Source organism: Callorhinus ursinus, unplaced genomic scaffold (assembly GCF_003265705.2).
Source record: "Callorhinus ursinus isolate GAN/ISIS: 27379988/994484 unplaced genomic scaffold, GSC_fseal_2.0 scaffold4, whole genome shotgun sequence".
Taxonomy (NCBI): Eukaryota; Metazoa; Chordata; class Mammalia; order Carnivora; family Otariidae; genus Callorhinus; species Callorhinus ursinus.
In genome coordinates this window covers 80,856,981-80,876,852 of record NW_027397066.1, presented here as the reverse complement: position 1 = coordinate 80,876,852, position 19,872 = coordinate 80,856,981, and the positions used below count along the sequence as shown (strand labels likewise).

At 42.8% G+C, this 19,872-nt stretch overlaps 1 protein-coding gene across 9 annotated transcripts in view; it reads left to right on the top strand.

Annotated features, from left to right (window-relative positions):
* Positions 1–19,872, top strand: part of TSPAN5 (tetraspanin 5) — a 169,045-nt gene that overhangs the window by 45,857 nt on the left and 103,316 nt on the right. For 2 of the 9 annotated variants that reach the window (XM_073892005.1, XM_073892007.1), the window contains exon 2: positions 14,846–14,939. The exons of the other annotated variants lie outside the window; for them this stretch is intronic. The gene's annotated coding sequence lies outside the window, so the exon portion shown is untranslated. The remainder of the gene's footprint in view (positions 1–14,845; positions 14,940–19,872) is intronic. 9 annotated transcript variants of the gene reach the window in all.

The following is a 19,872-nucleotide window of genomic DNA, read 5'->3' as shown; positions in this document are numbered from 1 at the left end:
AGAAAAGTGTGCTCCTGGAGAGAGGCTGGAAGTCGTGCTCCGTCTACCTTCCCCTCGTGCTGTGGTTACCAGGTGACCTGCCTATATTGCCCTTTATTTATTAGTATTTCTATTTTATTAAAAATTTTTTAGGGATGCTTGGGTGGTTCAGTCGTTTAAGCGTCTGCCTTCGGCTCAGGGCAGGATCCCAGGGTCCTGGGATCGAGCCCCGCGTTGCGCTCCCTGCTCTGTGAGGAGTCTGCTTCTCCCTCTATCTGCCGCTCCCCCCTGCTTGTGCTCTGTCTGACAAATAAGTAAAATCTTAAAAAAAATTTTTTTTGAAAGATTTTATTTATCTAGAGCATGAGGGGCGGGAGGGGGTGGGCAGAGGAAGGAGAATCTCAAGCAGACTGTGCTGAGCCTGACTCGGGGCTCAGTCTCACGACCCGAGATCATGACCTGAGCCCCCGAAATCAAGAGCCGGACGCTTAGCGACTGCACCATCCAGGTGCCCCTATTAATGCTATTTTAATTAAACTTCTATTTTGAGGTAATTGTAGATTCACTGCAGTTGTAAGAAATAATGCAGAGAGATCCTGTGTACTCTTCACCCAGCTTCTTGCAGTGGCAACATCTTGCAAAATTATAGCATAATATCACATCCAGGAAACTCACATTGATGCAATCCACCAAGCTTATTCAGATTTCACCAGTATTATGTGTGTGCGTGCCTGTGTGTGTGTGTGTGTGTGTGTGCAGTGTATTTCTATTGCAATTTTATCATGTGTGGGTTCATGTATCTACCACAGTAGTCAAGGTATATAGAACAGTTTTGTTACCACAAGGATCCCTCATGGTGTTCTTAAAAAAAAAATTGAGGGACACCTGGGTGGCTCAGATGGTTAAGCGTCTGCCTTCGGCTCAGGTCCTGATCCCAGGGTCCTGGAATGGAGTCCCGCATCCGGCTCCTGGCTCACAGGGAGCCTGCTTCTCCCTCTCTCTTTCCCCCTACTCATGCTCTCTCTCTCGTCTCTGTATCTCTGTGTCTCGAATAATAAATAAAATCTTTAAAAAAAAAACTGAGATATAATTGACATATATTAGTTTCAGGTGTACTCCATGATTTGGGATACATAGTGAAATGATCACCTCAGGAAATCTAGTTAACATCCATCAGCACACATTTAAATGTCCCTTTAAAGACAAAGGGGTCCTTGCCTGTTACAACAATGTCACTGTTTAGGTCCGCTAAGCAAATTCTAGGGTGTCTGTTGGCTTTGTTTTTTGGGAGTTGTAAATGGATTTCACTCCAACATTACAAAAACTTGGAAGATTGGTTTAAGCAAAAGAATGTAATTGAAGGATGCATCATTGTTCTTGTAAATCCCTTGATGCTTGGCCATTGTCTTCTAGCCTTTTCATTCAGTGCTGTCAGCTGCTTGGAGTACTGGGCTGGAAGCCCTCACCTCCAACCTGTCTCACTAATGCTTGCTGCTTGCAAGCTTTCTTGGTGGGCTTTTTGTTTTGTTTTGTTTTTTTAGTGCTTGGAAGGGAGATATGGGGTAAAGAATTCACTTAGCTGTTCTTTGGAATAGACTATATCTCAGTTTCCAGTGAAGGAATTCTGTGGCTTTATGGACAGGTAGTGGTTTCTCTCCAGAATTAGGAAACCCCGGAAGTATTAGGTACAACTGCATTATTGATACTAATGCCTTATGTACTTTAAGTTTGGGACAGGGCCCTGTGTGCAATTGTAAGGTGGCTTTCATCACCGCTGACTTAGGGGCAAGAGAAGGCTGAATTCACTGAAACGTAGCCCGCTCTCCAACCTCCAAGGCCGTGGAGACGGGTCAGCCTGAAAGAAGGGGGAGTCTTTTTCTATTTCTCCTAAAGCAACCTTGCAAGCTATGCCCATTTCTAAGATCGCCTAGAAGTGCCCTAAGGTTTGGCAATGGCCATGCCTGAGAGAAACCTCAGAGAGGTCTGGATCCTGCCTCCCTCAGGAACACCCCGCTCTTACTTGGTGAGATGTGATTGGAAGCCCATGTTTAGTGGTCTTCACATCACACGGAGCCACCTTCCTTGTCTCTCCTGGTTATTAGTTTTTATTTGATTTTTTTAAAGTTTTAGTTCCAGTATAGTTAAGATACAGTGTTACATTAGTTTCAGGTGTACAATGTAGTGATTCAGCAATGGTATACATTACTCAGTGCTTTTCATGGTGAAGTGCACTCCTTGACCCCTTCATCTATTTCTGTCATCCCCCCACCTGCCTCCCCTCTGGTAACCCCCAGTTCTCTATAGTTTGTTTTTTGGTTTGTCTCTTCCCCCCATCCCCCCCCCACTTTGTTCGTTTGTTTTGTTTGTTAAATTCCACATATGAGTGAAATCATACGGTATTTTTCTTTATCTGACTTATCTCACTTAGCATGATACCTTCTAGATCCATCCATGTTGTTGCAAATGGCAAGATCTCATTCTTTTTTATGGCTAATATTCGTGTGTGTGTGTGTATCTATATATCTTTGTATATAAAATCACCTCTCTTTTATCATCTATCAGTGGGCACTTAGGTTGCTTCCATATCTTGGCTCTTGTAAATAATGCTGCAATAAACATAAGGGTGCATGTATCTTTTCAAATTACTGTTTTTGTATTCTTTGGGTACCCAAATCAATTTTTTTGAGGACACTCCATGCTTTTTTCCACAGTGGCTATACCAGTTTGCATTTCCACCAACAGTGCATGAGGTTTCCTTTTTTCCCCCACATCCTTGCCAACACTTGTTTCTTGTGTTGATTTTAGCCACTCTGACAGGTGTGAGGTGATACGTTGTTGTGGTTTCGATTTGGCATTTCTCTGATGATGAGTGATGTTGAGCATCTTTTCATGGTCTGTTGGCTGTCTGTATGTCGTCTTTGGAGAGATGTCTGTTCATGTCTTCTGCCCATTTTTAATTGGATTATTTGGATTTTTGGTGTTGAGTTGTCTGTATATATCTTGGATATTAACCCCTTATCGGATACGTCACTTGCAAATATCTTCTCCCATTCAGTAGGTTGTCTTTCTGTGCTGTTGATTGTTTCCTTTGTTGTACGGAAGCTTTTTATTTTGGTGTCCCAATAGTTTATTTTTGCATTTGTTTCCCTTTGGAGACAGTTCTAGGAAAATGTTGCTCAGGCCAGTGTCAGAGAAATTACTGCCTATGCTTGCTTCTAGGATTTCTATGGTTTCAGGTCTTACATTTAGGTCCTTACTCCATTTTGAATTTACTTTTGTGTGTGGTGTAGGAAAGTGGTCCAGTTTCATTCTTTTGCATGTAGCTCAACAGTTTACCCAGCACCATTTATTGAAGAGGCTGTCTTTTTCCCATTGCCTACTCTTGCTTCCTTTGTTGAAGATGGACCATATAAGTGTGGGTGTTTCTGGGTTCTCTCTTCTGTTCTATTGATCTGTGTGTCTATGGTGTGGTAGGATCCTACTCCTTTGATCAGTACAGCTTTGTAGTATATCTTGATATCTGGGATTGTGACCGTTTTTTTTTTTTCTTCTTTTTTTTTTTTCTTTTCAAGATTGCTTTGGCTATTCGAGATCTTTTCTGGTTCCATACAAATTTTAGGATTGTTTTGTTCTAGTTCTGTGAAAAATCCTGTTGATATTTTGATAGGGATTGCATTAACTTTGTAGATTGCTTTGGGTAATATGGACATTTTAACAATACTCTGCCAATCCAGGAGTATGGAATATCCTTCCATTTGTTTGTGTCCTCTTCAGTTTCCTTCATCAGTGTCTGATAGTTTTCAGAGTGCAGGTGTTTTACCTCCTTCATTAAGTTTATTCCTAGGTATTTTGTTTTTGGTGCAATTATAAATGGGATTGTTATTTTCTCTTCTGCTTCATTGTTAGTGGCAACAGATTTCTGTATATTGATTTTTGTATCCCGTGACCTTACTGAACTCATTTATCAGTTCTAGTAGTGTTTTGGAGGAGTCTTTAGGGTTTTCTATATATAGTATAATGTCCTCTGCAAAAGGTGAAAGGTTTACTACTACTTTACCGATTTGGATGCTTTTATTTCTTGTCTGATTGCTGTGGCTAGGACTTCCACTACTATGTTGAATAAAAGTGCTGAGATTGGACATCCTTGTCTTGTTCCTGATCGTAGGGGAAAAGCTCCTAGTTTTTCCCTATGGAGTATGATATTAGCTGTGGGTTTTTCTTATGTGGACTTTATTATATTATATTGAGGTATGTTCCCTCTAAACCTACTTTGAGGGTTTTTGTCATGAATGGATGTTGTATTTTGTCAAATGCCTTTTCTGCATCTATTGAAATGATTATATGGTTTTTATCCTTACTCTTGTTGATGTGATGTATCATGTTGATTTTTGTGAATGTTGACCTGCTCTTGCATCCAAGGAATAAATCTCACTTGGCTGTGGTGAAAGATTTTTTTAAAATGTATTGTTGGATCCAGTTTGCTAATATTTTTGTTGAGGATTTTTGTGTCTGTGTTCATTAGAGATATTGGCCTGTAGTCCTTTTTTTTTTTTTTTTTTTTTTTTTTTTAGCATCTTTGGTTGTAATATCAGGGTACTCGGTCCTCAAAGAATGAATTTGGAAGTTTTCCTTTTATGTTTTGGAATAGTTTGAGAAGAATAGGTACTAACTCTTCTTTAAATGTTTGGTAGAACTCCTCTGTGAAGCCATCTGGTCCTGGACTTCTTCTGTTCATTGGGAGTTTTTTTTTTTTATTACTGATTCCATTTCATTGCTAATAATCAGTCTATTCAAATTTTCTATTTCTTCCTGATTCAGTTTTGGGAAATTATTTCTAAGAACCTTATCCATTTCTTCTAGGTTGTCCAATTTTTTGGCATATGATTTTTTTTTTTTATAACATTCTCTTACAGTCATTTGTATTTCTGTGGTGTTATTTCTTTCATTTCTGATTTTATTTGAGTCCTCTTTTTGGTGAGTCTGGCTTAAGGTTTATCATGGTTACTAGTTTTAATGGGCATGTTAATGTCTGTGCATATAAATCCTATTTGTAAGCATTTGATACATTTAAAATATTTCCTATTTCATCACCATGATGAACTGGCTTTTAGCTTATCAAAATAGTAGTATTCAGGTATAACTCGAACCTAGTTTCATTCTGGGGAAGTACTTTTCACAAGTGTGTGCACTGCAGTTAACATCCTATTCATTCACAGAAGCTGTCTCACATAACTTTCCAAAAGCATTTGTACTTTGATACTACATTTGGTACTTGTCATTAATAAGATTGAGCAGGTACTTTTATCTCCAATTTATAAAGAAGGAAACTGTGGAAGGGGGAGGTTAAGTGGCTTGCCCCAAATTAAATATTTGCATAAGGGCTAGAAAATGGGTCCTCTGTTTCTTTCTGGAATTAATCAGGCTGGATTGGTCTCCTGTGACAAGAACACCCCTGAGGACAGTGGTCCTCAGATCATAATTCGGAGGTGAGAGTAGTGCTGGCTAAGGGGAGGCACTGTTTTCTTTCTCCCATGGCCAGGTGGCTCCCCTTGTCACCATATCTCAGCCAGTGGTGCAAGTGGCTCTCTTTCACAAGGTGACCCTGAAGTTACCACATCCCTTCAAGTCCTATCAGTTCTAGTGCTAGGAGCTTACCCAGCGTTAAGGGAGCCTGGGAAGTGTAGTCTCTACTGGAGGGCCACACGGCTGGTTAAAAGTAGGGAGGCAAAGGAGCAATGGGAAGACGCCAGGGTATGGTCTATCACATTAGTCATTGTCCCTTCGTGACGCAACATTAGGAGGTGTGGGGACACTAGATGAGTGGTTAGCTAATGAAGATGGGTAGTGAAGGGCTACCACAAACATTTTATGATGTTTTTTACTGTAGCTCTAAATTAATCAGACTGTTTTTATGTACATATGCTTGAATGTGCTTCTTGGGTCCACTTCTTTTGCTCTTTGCCAGAGCGCTTTGTTATCCAGTTATGGTTGGTATCCGTAAGACTGCCTAGGCAAGTCCAGCTCATGAGAAAGGTCCATTTTTGCAGCTAATTTTGAACCCCAAACAAGAGGAAGTTGATTTACGTGTCATCAGGTTTTAGAAGAAAGATTTTTGCTACGGAAAGCAACTGAGTGGAGCTCAAGAAAGAGAGGCTGTGTAGGCTTGGGGCGTTTCCTATACAGTGGCTGGACTAATGATTGCAAATTCTATCAGCTCATTTGTGTTGGATGTGGGGCCCTCCTGCTTGTTACTTGAGGGCAAGGTGCTCCTGAAGCCACAGAAATCAGTTAGCCTCTGACATACCTTACAATCCCCTTCTGCTCAGAACCCTTCAGCTCCAGCTGGTTCTCATGCTCACTCTCCCTCTGGCTCAGCTCCGTCTCCCCAGGTTTTGCCCAGAGATGGGGACCTTCCTGCCCCATTAAGATAGGGAACAAACTCTGCCTTGCCCATCCAGGGAATTTGGGGCATTAGAAATCCTCTGAACTGAGAGGTGGTGATGGTGAAAAAGCTGCTAGAAGCTTGTCCTTTAACACACACATGAGTCCAAAGAAAATTTGGATAGAGTTGGTCTGTACCCAGGTCTGGAAAGGAGGGAGACTGGTTTGGGGGCCGTGTTCATGAGGAGCTTCCTTCACTGCCTTACTTGTGCCCCCTGAGCTACATGGGCTGCCGGCTATCACCAGTGTTGCTCAGAGAATGGAGTCCCTGCAAACACCTCCTTGGGTGGATATGTCTACTTGGAAGGACCAGCAAGATGGACACGTCGGTTTCTCCTCCGTTCCAACTATCACCTCTGCTTTTGCTCCAACCCTCCCTGTTGTGCCCACTTGCCTTAGCATGGGCTGGGCTGGGGGTTTCTCCACTCTGGCCCCACAGTGGACTAACACAGAGCTTTGAAAAATCCAGTGTTCAGATCCCACCCCAGCAATTTTGAGTTAATTAGTCATGGATGAGGCTTGGGTGGCAGTACGGTCTTTTTCTTTCTTTCTCTCTCTTTTTGTATTAGCTCTTAGTTGAATTCGATGTTACAGCTGGGAATGAAAATCCTGATCTAGGTAGACTATTTAATGTTGGTGGTTATGTATTTGTTCTTTTTGCCTTTTCTTCTTCTTTTTTTTTTAAACTACTTTCCAGGCCACTCTCATTGTGATTTCCTAGGCTAATCCTAATTTGCTACATAAAACCCCCTCTCTACATTTAAGTCTTAACACAAGGGAGTGATGTAAGTGTTGGTCTATGATAAGAGATGCCTTGCTTAATAAATAGAAATAAATACCATTTATTGATAACTGCAACTTTATCTGGGGAAGCAATGAAAGAATTTAAAGGGAGTGGTGGGGAAAAGAGGAAACAAATATGTATTTTTGAGGGTGAGTACTAGGTTTTGGAGTTAGTGTGGAAAAGCCCTCAAAGGCAAATCACAGAGAAATATTGGGAGGAGAGGCTGATGAAGGAAGCACCGTGTGAATTTTTTTGTGGGTAAAATAAGGCACTGCATTTATTTCCTGGAGAGGAAGCATGCTGCCACTCACTACTGGGGAGAGTGAAAATCCTAGGAGTTCTGGTTGGGGTCAGGACACTCACCAGTGTGGGAATTTGCACGGTCACAGGAGAATGGTCTTCTAGGTGGCAATTCACTAGGGACAGATGCAGGGGGGTCAGGAGCCTGTAGCTCTGTGGGGATCTGCCCTGATGGGTGGGTTGGCACAAGAGGGACTCCATGCCAGCAGTGGAGACTACCCTTGTCTCCACCATCTCTGTAGCAAGAAGGAACCCAGATGGGTCTGTGAAGCCCTCAAAATTCTGTGTCAGACATTGTGTGTATGTGAGGGTGTTGGTTTTTTCTAGGGGAGAAGTTCCATGGCTTTTATTTTTTTTTTCCATGGTTTTTAAAAATCAATCTTAAAAGGGATTCAAGGGGCTTCCTGTCACAGGTATGTTTGTGCGTGATGGGGGAGGGGTGGCTGCATAATGTAGTGGAGAATCCTGTGAGTTGAAATAGGGTTGTGTTTGGTCCTTCATTCACACTCTAGCAGCTTATGTCTAGCATGTTATGCTATAATAAATAAGGCTCCAAAGGTAAACTGTTCTGGAGATGTCTTGAAAAATAAAATGCTAGGTACAGTGTATGTAAATTTGAAGGCATTGCAGTGTTTCTTAAACAGGGCAATCCAATCACAGGAATACGTATTTAAGGAAAATTGTAAGAAAATGTATATGTAGACAATAGGACTGATAAAATACAAATAAATGGTCAGAACCAGGTAGAGAAAGGGGGAAAGGAGGATACAAATAAACTGGGATAGTGAAGTTGTTGCAAATGAGCATTACATTGAAATCTGAGCTTCCTGGAAAACCAAGGTAGAAAGAGAAACATGGTGAGCATTAGACTTCCTTTTTTTTTCTTTCTTAGAATCCTTTAAAGAAAGCAAATGGCTTCAGTAGGTGAGGGGTTAATGTCTAAGATTTTATGGCATGTCTCCATGTATGTGCCATCCTCTGCACTTTTTACCGAACACATGGAAATGCTTTTCTTCTGACCGCTTTCTACTTCAACAGTTGTTTTTTAGGGAAAGTCTTTGTGTGGGATATTTAGTTCATGGGATCCCAGCATGTGGTTCTCTGAGCTTTCTCCCCCATCTTTCTGAGAACTTGGGTGTTTTAGCTGCCAGGAACTGTAATAGCTGATAGAGCAAGATCACACCCAGAACATGGGTAGTGAGGAGGGCGATACTGTGCTTTCCTTGGGGACCTCCCTGCATCGGTGATGATTTTCTTCTATGGTAATTCGGGTTCCTGAGCGACATTTCTGCTGGAATGGAGGGACCTCTCACTTTAGGGAGCTGAGCTGCAGGAAGGCCCTTTGCTGTGGTCTGTTCTCGGCACCTTGCCACTTTATGAAGTTTTTTTTTTTTTTTTTTTTTTTTTTTACACCTTCTTGGGAAGCACATTCACTTCAGGACTATTCATAAATGCCTCATAAAGATGAAAATGTATTTTTTAATTTGGAATGAGACTCCTGGTAAAGCCTCTTTAGAATCAAATTACATTTCCTTACCAAGCTTTCATTTTCTGTTCTTCTTCATTAAAAAATCTTTATAAAAATTTGGTAATAGAAAAGACTTTTTTTTTTTAATGTCTCATTTCCTTTCCTATGTGTTCAATGGTTGTGTAAACTTTCCCACTTGAGCCGTTGCTAGTAATAGCCATTATGCTGTTTTAGAAAACTAAAAACAAGTATCCCAATACAGAAATACTTCAAAATAGATTTCCCGGATAATAGTGTTTGATCTGGAGGGCAAGGTAAAGAATAAGATGGGCAGTGGAAAATATTTAAACGCTGGCATAGGTACATAGAGAATTCTTAAAAACTCTCTCTCGCTTACAGTGTTATCCAGAAATAGTATGTGGTGTGGACAGATGTTTCCTTATCTTCCTTGAGTAGCTTGTGAGGAGAGTCTAATGCTTTGGAAGGTTTTGTGGCCTAAGTGTTTGGTGTTTGTCCTATTTTCTTTTGTAAGTACAAATCTGAGCATGGACCTTAGAGAATGGGGTAGAGCTAGAATTGGACTTGATGAGTTGCTTTATGTAACAAGGACTGTTTCAAGGGTCCGGGTAATCTGCAAAAATAAAATCAAGCTTCTTTTGGCCCATTTGCAACCGCATCACATGAAAATAGTTCAGTAGATATTTCTTTTGATTCGGAGAGCCTGTTTAGGACATCCTGATGTAAAATATAGGCTGTTGTGATGTGCATAATTTTCAATGCTCCTGATTGCCCAGAGCAGTTGAGACTGCTGTACAAAGAGATGCTGTTCAACTGCCCTTTGGGAGAAATGTGCTGCAAGCATAAAAGTGCCATAGACAGAGATGACAAACGGTGGCTTCAGCCTGAGCCCCACGTCAGACAACCGGGACACACTCTGCATTCCGGGGGTAGAGTTGCAGTTGCTTCTGCTGAGGGCAATTGCACGAAGTCCACGCAGGAGAGAGGAGCTATGGGGAGATGCATATTGCACATCAGCATTCCTGAGCAATCCTGGATAGACAGCTGAGCTCTAGTACCGAAAAACACACATACCTCAAAGTGGCGAGTTTTAAATAGCCACATGTATGTGTACAGTTTTAGACTGTTTAGAAATCCTTAAAAATTGGCTTCTCCTACGGTTATTCCCAGGGATGAAATATTCTGAGGCATTGACAATTTAGGGCTGAGCTAATTAAAGGGTGTGTAAATATCAGGCATTTTAGATTAGCATTATAAACGAACTGCAATATCTGCCCAATATTTTGCTTAAAAATTGTATGCTTGCTGTCCTCTGGGCATTCTTCGGGTCAAAGACTCAAGAGATTTCCTGCAGGAGGGCATGGTGCATGGCAGCTGCTGTGCGTGGGAGGCGGTGGTGGACCAGGGGTCCGTTTCTGCTCTTCTCACCTGCTGCAGTTGTATGTCGGTGGCCTTGTCCACAGATCAGTCCTGGCACCAACTTTGGAAGGGCGGTGCAACATTCTTTTCATGGAATTAATTAGCACTCCCACAGCTGAACGTTAGCCAAGTGGTTGCTTGATAATTGGCATATTTCTTCCCTGACATGCTGATAATCCAGTTATTGCTTCGAGGTTATATTAAAATGTTTATTTGACTCTCTTGAACCTTAGGGTTTATGATGATGTCAGTAGACCACCGGACTTACTGAAATAATTCTTTGTTTTAACCCCCCTGCCAAAAAAAAAACAAAAACAGAAACCAAAACCCCAGAGAGAGAAGCATAAGTAACAACCAAGGGAGACAGAAGAGTTGAGGAATGCTAGCTGGATGTTTCCGGGACAAGTTGCTTAACGTCTTTTAGCCTTGGTTTCCAAATTAGTACAAAAGGCATGAAACCTGGTTTTTAGGGTTGAGTGAGAAATTAACTGAAGAGTCCTATAAAGTGTACAGTTGATCCTTGAACAATGTAGGGGTTGGGGTGCTAACCCCCCACAGTCAAAAGTCTGCATATGACTTTTGACTCCCCCAAAACTTAACTACTAATAGCCTGCTGTTGACCAGAAGCCTTATTGACAAAATATGGTCAGTTAACAAATATGTTGTCTGTTTTATGTACTATATATTGTATTCTTATAATAAAGTAAGCTAAAGAAAAGAAAATATTATTAAAACATAAGGAAGAGAAAATACATTTAGAGTACTGTGCTTAGTTAGCAAGGGGGGAAAAAATCCTTGTATGAGTGGAGCCATGCAGTTCAAACCTGTATTGTTCAGGGTCAACTGTACTAAGAACAGAGTATGTGCTCAATAAATATTCTCTTTTCCATTTCCCTTCTTTTGGATTACAAGGATAGTTGTAAAACTTTGTTACAAATTTGGGAACATCCCTTTCTCTAAATATAAGCCTCCTGGGCTGTTCCAGTTTGCTCACAAACCTTGAAAATTGGAACCTCAGACTGCATATGGTGTTCAAGAACGAGTCCCGCTCCTGCTTAGGCGACGGCAGGGAAATGACTTCATGGTCCCTACAGGCCTTATTCCTATTAATACAGCCCATGTCATATTAGCTATTTTATAAGAGAATTCATTGCTGATTCATCTGAGTTCTTCAGTTCCAGAACGGCGTGGTGTCAGAGATGCACCGACTCTGTCATTTTGATGAGATGTTAGAACGGTTTTCAATGTAAGAATCTGCTTAGCATTACAAAGTATTCAATTTGTGGAAGGAAGTCTTCATGAAGCCCAGGAATTGACTAAAATAACCTTTGTTTGTTTGTTAGTTATCAAGAATAGAACATATATGAAACTTGAGTGGTTGGTGATGGAGAGAGTCATGGTATGAATGGAGTTTTGGCCTCCTTTCCTGGAGTGGTGATAATGAGCTTCCCTGGTGCTACAGCACCTCTGACCTACAGAGTACCAAGACCTTACTGCGGTGCTGGATGATTGAAAGTACTAATATTCTCTCTCTCTCTCTCTCTTTTTTTTTTTTCATCCCGCCTCACCCTGTTTTCATCCAGCTCCAAAGGTTAAGTTAGCATCAGACCAGGGAAAAGGAAATGGCAGGTGATCAGGGTGGTAGTTAAAAATGACCAAGTAATTCCAGAGATTCAAGAAAGTAATTGTTTCTCAAGTGCATATTAGGATTGGGCTGCCTTAGAGTCTGCAGGACTCAGCAGTGATTAGAGGAGTTTTGTGGCTTCTCTAATCGCTGATGGCTGATACTGGTCTCAAGCTCTGGCATAAGTCAGAGGGGGATAAGAAATCTCGAGGAGCCCACGTGGGTGGACACCAGTTCTCTTTTCCACCACGAAGGAGTGTCGTGTCTGTAACTTGCCACAGGACCAATCCACCAGAGCAAATTGGACTCTTCCGGTACATTAACTTTATACTGTTTAATTGAAACATTTCTGATCCACTTGTGTTTGTTCCACTAGGACTCTAAGATAGTTGCATAAGCCAGATGTGTTTTGTCCGTTGTCTGGATGAGATGTAAGCACTCTAGAGTGTTCATGAGAGAGGAGATAGAAGACAGGAACCACAGTGGCACTGATGTCTCGAAGGCACTGATTTTGTCTGTCTTCTGTGCCCTAGTGTGAGCTGGGTAATAATGGCTCGAAATCTATTAACAGACTTATTTTGAGAGCAGCATTGCCTTTATGTGTGAGTTTCTGAAATCTGGTCTTTTATACTCGGCTCATGGCAAGTGTCCTTTGTCACCCTCATGAAAGCATGTGATGTTAACGATATGGCTGGGAGATTCTTCTGCTAAGTGCCTGGTAGGGTGCCGTCTAAAGGAGCTGGTAGTAAAACTACTAAAGATCTTCTTTAAGTAGAGACGGCAGCGTCCCACTTATAAATGACCTACCTTGCCACCCTGGTGCTGCCATGTGACTCTGGGTTCTAATGTAAAAAGAACATGAGACTTTCTGAGAATTTGTGAGTACAGAAGTATGGAAGAAGGAAAGAAACTGTGGAAAACAACTTTGGGGGAGAGAGAATATGACTTGGCAGGTCTTAGCCTATAAACACGGTGAACTTAGAAGACCCCAGAGTCATGTGGCAGCACCAGGGTGGCAAGGTAGGTCATTTATAAGTGGGACGCTGCCGTACCTCCTGTACCCACCTCACGTTCTTCCCCTTCATTGCCTTGCCATACATCATACATGTTAGGCCTTGTTTGGAATAAGAGCAGTGTGGTAGGGTTGTAAAGACTGCTATCTCTTTAACCTCTGTTGGAACATCTTCATTTAAAGTTGTTACCAGTCTTTCACGCAAAAGGTCCATTTAATCAGATTGCCTTCCTAATCCCTAAACATGAGCAACTGAACCGAGGGACAGAGTTTTGATTTGCAGGGGTTGAGGAAGGAATGGAGAGGAATGTAGTTTTGGAGACTGGCATGCTTTGGAAGAGAGACAGGCTGGGTCCGTGGCTTCACCAGGGATTTGGAATAAGGGGCAAAAGGAGGGCTGTGAGCACCTAGGTGTCTATGGCCATGGGAGTTGAGGGAGAGGTGCGTAAATGGGGCTTTGTCAGAAAATTTTGAAATGGGCAAAGTGTTTCTAGTTTTGCCAGTAGAAAAACTTTGGGGAGGAAATTCTCTTATAACCACCTCTTATACCACAGACCTCCTTAGTATCAGGCAAACAGCAGATTGAAAAGACATTTGTGGGTCAGTTTCTGAACTTTACCATTAATTGTAGTGTCAAATGGTACAATCTTGTTGGAAAACCATTTAGCAGCTACCAAAGATAATGAAAACATATTCAAAAAAAGACTTGTGTGTGAGTGTTTATACCAGTGTTATTCATAATAGCCGAAAACTGGAAACAGTCTTGGTGTCCATCACCCATTGACCGGTTCAACCAATTGTGGTACAATCTATACAGAGGAACACTGCTCCACAACAAAAAGGACCCAACTGTGGATATATATACAACATGCACGGATCGCAGAAACATCGTGCTGAGTCAAAAGTGTGACACAAAAGATTATACGAATCCTTTATATGAAGTTTTGGAACAGGCAGAACTAGTAGTATTTACAGAAAGCAGATCAGTAGTTGTCTGGGGCTTAGCATGGAAAGATCAAGGGATTTTTTTGCAGGGAGGGGATGATGCTCTGTATCTTGATTGATCTTGATTTTGCAGGGAGGGGATGATATGTGTAACTGTATACAGTTGTCAAAACACACTTAACTGTACATGCAAAGTGAGTATTTTCAGTAAATTATATCTGAGTTGATTTTTTTTAAAATTCCTGTTAAGAAAGTAAAGACACTTGTGGCATTTCTTGGAAATATTACTACTAATTATGACCCTGTTTCTATAGAAAAATGTTACTTTCCAAGGTTAAAATAAATTACTGTAATCTGTACAAAATTAGGGATTATCAGCACTTTAGTATTGGTCCATTTTGATTCTTTTTAAACGGCATTTTGGATTATGTGCTAATTTCAGAAGGTTTTGGGGGACTTTTTTAAGTATGTGTTTTAACAGGATTTTCTTGTAGATCTTTGGCAAACTTAACTACTCTTATTGTTTAAGGAGTAAACAGTATAAATAACAGAACAGCGCTACTTTATGGCACATTTTCCTCATCTTTTTTGTTTTGTTTTGTTTTTGTTTTATGTCAAATAACTCTTCGGTCCCTGTTGCTGCCACCTTTGAACTTAGCAAAACAGACTACTACATACCCGAAATAAAGAGAAAACACCTAACAAATGAGAAGAGCCTAGCAGAGCGAAGCTGCTGATTTCTAATGGGCTGTCGTGAAGTGAAAAACCAGGGAAGCTGATTTTCCCCTTGAGGCCGACACAGATATTTGAGGTTTACCAAGTTACCAAAATGTGTGTTCCTTCTTGCCTTCCCAGGTTCCTGCGTTGATGGGTGTTTACTTGGAGAGTCAGCTATTTGAAGAACTCCTAGTTTAAGATCTGAAAATTTCATAGCTATTATCTTGTCAAGGTAAACTAAATTTGATGAAACCCAAATTTAAGGGAATTAAGTGTCTGAAGAAATCAGTATCTTGTATATTTGGCATGTCAAACCTGAGTTGAAGTGGTTGTTCACTTTCCAAGGGGGCTGGTCTCTTCATCTTAGATGGGATGTTGGGGTCCAAGACCAAGTTCACCTGGGTTGCCAGACTTTGTGACTTCTAGAGTTCCTCTCCTATTCAAAGCCGCCATCAAGGTCCCTCCTCTTCCCCCGTGCTGGTAACCTGGCTACAGGAACCACTTTACCCTTGAGGGGCCTGGTTTAGGTAAGGAGTAGAAGTGACACTAGACTTGGAGTTTGACTCGTGTTCAAGTTGTGTCACCGGCCAGCACTGTGACCTCGGGGAAGTAAACTCATCTCCTGGGCCTCTGTTTCCTCATCTGTAAAGTGGGGATGCCCACAGTGTTTATGGAAAGTTGGAGGAGAGGAAAGAAGTGGCAGCATCTGGCACTGTGCCTGGCACGTATTTGGCATGTAGTAAACATATGAGTTCGTTTGCTTTGCTGGGCAGCTTCCCGGCTCTGGTCCATACTACATACGACTCTGTCCAGCAGCACCGTGTACATTTTACAGAAAGCTTCCCTGATGAGACTGAGGCTAGAGGAGTCTGGGGCCACGTGCATGGCTCCTTTTGAAAGAGAGGCGGTGCACCTTGCTTTCCTGGTCCACAGTGGTCTGTGGCATGGTGCGAGACTGAACTGCATACAGGGCCGGGCTGCCGAGAACCCAGCTGGTGTCCGAGGCTCGTTACCTGGCATGGCAGTGCAGGGGAGCGGTGTGACTGTGTAAATGGAGCTCGAGGTGCTATTGAAATAACTCAGCAGATTCTTAAAGGGAAAAGAAGGGTGGAGGGAGAAGCAACCACCTTCTGTGGCAACATTTCCTCGATAAGCTTCTCAGTGACACCGCAACACCAGATATTTTGCTTCCACATTTTACATGTTGGTCAGAGAAAACGTGCTTAAAACGAGGTAATGAACATTTTTGTGGCCCGGTAAAGTATTTGTAAAAACTTAATTACATCATCGGTGTTTCCGTTCTGAGCCTGACTCCGGTAGTCTGTATGTGGATGGCATGCTAGTACCCAGTTGTGAGTCTAGGCAATTGAGGAACGGAAGCAATTATCCAGCTGAGGTAAAGAAATCCTGCTAAGGAGGGAAGAAAGGCGCCCCTCACCCTCTTGTCAGTTACTCCAAATCCGTGTTTATAGCGAATTAAATTCCCTGGTAATTGCCCTCTCTCGCTCGCTCTCTCCTTTGTCTGGTAGAGCCTTCATCAGATGCTTTCCCTGAAAGCCCTGGGCATATTTCCGGCTTCTTCCCCAAGTTAGGCCAGTGATCCAGCTGTTAAACACCCATATCGAAGGCGTTTCCGTGTTACTTCCAGGCCAGGATTGGTCTTCGTTTGGGGGGATTAGTTAGCCTTTAAGAAATAGTAAGAAGACAAAAATATGCCGCCTCAATTTGCTGACCAGTGTTTGCTGTGCAGGAATTCACAGCATGGTGGCCTACAGTTGTCTGGTATTAAAGATGATGTAGGTCTCATTCGTTTCCAGCGTGGACCAGCCTGGGGTGGAAGTTCTTCCCCTGTGGAGAGCATTGAGGAGGGAGGTGTTGCAGAGCCAGCCCCGCCTGAGCTGTTGGCGGGGTGGGGGTGGGGGTGGGGGCGGGTAATGGAGTCTAATCCCGGAGCCGCCACCCTTCAGCCGGATCACTTTCTAGGTCTGTACGTGTTCTGGGCCTCACTTGTCTCATCTGTAGAATGCATTAGTAGCTTGTTTTCCAGCCAACCTTCTAGGGTTTTTATCAAAAAAATAGATGTAGCATTTATAATGACACGTTGTCAATGAAGACACCTTAAACAAAACACTCTACAAATATGTTTTATTTTTAATGATTTATTTATTTGAGAGAGAGAGCGAGAGCAGAGGGAGAGGGAAAAGCAGGCTTCCTGCCGAGCAGGGAGCCGGATGCGGGACTCCATCCCAGGACCCTGAGACCATGACCTGAGCCGAAGGCAGATGCTTAACAACTGAGCCACCCAGGTGCCCCTATAAGAGATTATTAAATGTAAACTTGGTGACCTTATTTCAGTGTTCACATTAGAGAAACAACATTTGCAGTCTTCTGGGAGCACACACATGATTGGAAAGCTTAAATTTCCCTTTCGTGGGGCTCTGTGAGGACAGATCCGTATTCTCTCTCTGATTATCCTAACTGAACTTTCTTTTTCTGTTCTGTCGTCTTCGTCCTTGTATCTTTGCCCTTTATTTTCAAGCTTTGGGGATAATGGGAATAGTAGGAAGTTTTTACAAACTGTGAAGATAAGCGGAAGGACCTAGGGGAGAAGAGAAGAGATTCTTTAGAAAATAGGCAACGGTAGTTTTAAAATCCCTTTTTTCAGAAGTGTGATGGGACTCAGGAACAGAAAAGAGCTGTTAACTTAAAAAAAAAAAAAAATTGACGTTAACACCCAGTACTGCCCTTTCTTTACTTAGTGAGACATATGGTAAAAACAGATTTCTGTGATCCTCTGCAGCCTCTCTTACTGGTCACCATGTTCATGTGACATTGGCACAGTTGGCTCATTTAAAAGTCTTGGAGGCCTAATGCCTCTTTTATTTTGTCATCCTGCAGACCATGATAAAATTAATCCCTTTTTAACTTTCGGAGACACAACCACTTTTACAAAATGGGAAAATGGAAGGACCCTCAAAAGTGGACACAGACCATCCAGTCTGCAAAACAGACAGCACTCGGCCTGGCCTTGGCGGGAGGACGGCTGGTCGTGGGTCTCATTTAAGAACTCCAAAGGACCGGGTGGGAAGGGTAGGGAATGCCTTCAGAGGGGCCAATTATTATTAGGAAACTTGGAAATGTTGGGCTTTGTGGACCTGGGTTCAAGTGCCCTGGTCTTTGTGGAGGTGGCCAGGATGCCTTGCCCCGCCAAGGGAAGAGTTTGTTTGTGACCTGCTTGCATCTCCCGCACCCCTACTCACCTCCTTTAGAGTAGCGAGATAGATGTTTATTCTTCATCAAGCTGAGCAAAAGGCAGAAAGCCGAGGAAGAGGCTCATAATTAGCCCTCTTTGGAAGGTGTGAGACAAATTGGCGGCGTGGCTGCCTGGGAAAACACAATGGGTCTTTGTTTGCAACTGAGAACACTATAGAGATCCTGGTGTCCCGGTGCTCCAGGGTTCTGGAGCTCTGGGGAGCCTCACCGGGCCTCTGCCAAGCCAGGCTCTCTAATTGGATTGCCGAGACACACAAATGTTTCTTCCTCTCTGCCGGTGACCCTCCAGAGCATCTCTTTGTTTTTGTTCCTGCGGTCTTTGGTCTTCGGGATGGACTCATCCCCATCCCCATCCCCCACCCGCAGAGGCTTTCTTCACTTTTCCTGACTGGTGGCTGGGAAGCAGCCCTTGGCGTTTGTGGTGGCGGCCCCACATGTGGGCCATTGGAGGAGAAAGCCGCCCTCCCTCAGCCCCTCACCCTTGGCTTTTGGCCCCCTCTGCCTCCCAACTGCCAGCGCATTCAATTCCCCGCTTTTGTCCAGGGGCAGGACAGCACCACCTCCTTGGCTCCCCATTCCCGTTTGGAAGCCAAAGTCACTCCTCCAACTGGGGAACTGTGAGCTTCTTGTGCGTGCCGCTGGCTTGGTGGGAAGATCCGCATGGGGATGCTAACCGCTTGTGTGAGGAGTTGGCAACCGGGCATGTGCTGTGCCATTGTTGGTTCTCTGTCAGGGAAGTCCGAAAACAAGTGTCTAGAATTCGATTCAGTGCTCCAGGACCCCCTTTCCTTTCTCCATTGAGAGTTTCTCAACAGAAGCTGCTTTTCGCTTGATTAACTGCAACCAACTCTCTTTGGACTTTTGTGTTTTGGAAACCACATTGCCAGAGGAAGATCGTTAGGTCTGTTGTAAAAGCCCCCAATAAATTCCTCATAATATAAAATGGAGAAGAAAGAATAGAAGGCTTTCATTTATCTTCTTGCCTATTAGTGAAATACTACCGAGTGACCTAGTTCATCTGCATATTAGATGTGTTAGACCTATCTGTGCGTCCCTTCCCTCCCCTTACTTTGTTACCTTGGCAACGATGCGCTGGCACAGAAATTGCAGGAGGCCTGCTGCAGATCCGAGAAGGCAGTTAATGGGGAAATGTGGGGTTTTTCCAAGGTCTTGAGTGGTTAGTAGACAAGAGAGGAAGGAGGAAAAATACGAGAGATTTACTCTTCTGGTAATAGTTCCGGAATAGTACTTTAAAATGAATTGGAAGCAGTTTTACCTCAATTTTAAAAGAAAATAGTAGTACAGCCTCTTCTAACTTGAGACTGCCTTTAAAACAACTTTCTTGGTACATTTGGCTGTACTGGCATAGGAGGGGTCAGCTACCGATGGACAGTGGATTCCAGACGTGCCGTTAGGGAGTCTCGACGCTACTGCTTTGTTTAATAGCACTGGTTCTTCCAGATTGTTTCGTGGTGTCTTATTTTGTCAGGCCAACATTTTCAGGAGACTGAGAAACAGAATTTAAAAATAGGATTTAGTCAGCGGTCGGAGAGCAAAATTGGCTCATCTTCTAAGCTGCATATGTAGTCTGCGTGTCGTGGAGCAGCAAGAAACCTTCACGATTTTCTACAGTGCCTCATCTCCCATTTGAGATTGTTGTCCAGAGAAGTAAACTAAATCACCCGAGGCACACATCTGGTTTGAGGTACAGTCTGGACTAAAAATCCGATTTCTTGACTCCAAGGCTAGTGCTCTTTCAACATCAGTCCTGACCTAAAGAAATCACATTTGCTCTGACCTCTGAGGAAAGGTCAGGTGAAGGAACTGTGGGAATGCTATGCTCTTGAAGCCGGCCACTAGTCAGTGCATTTGGGAAATTGGAGGAGGAGGAG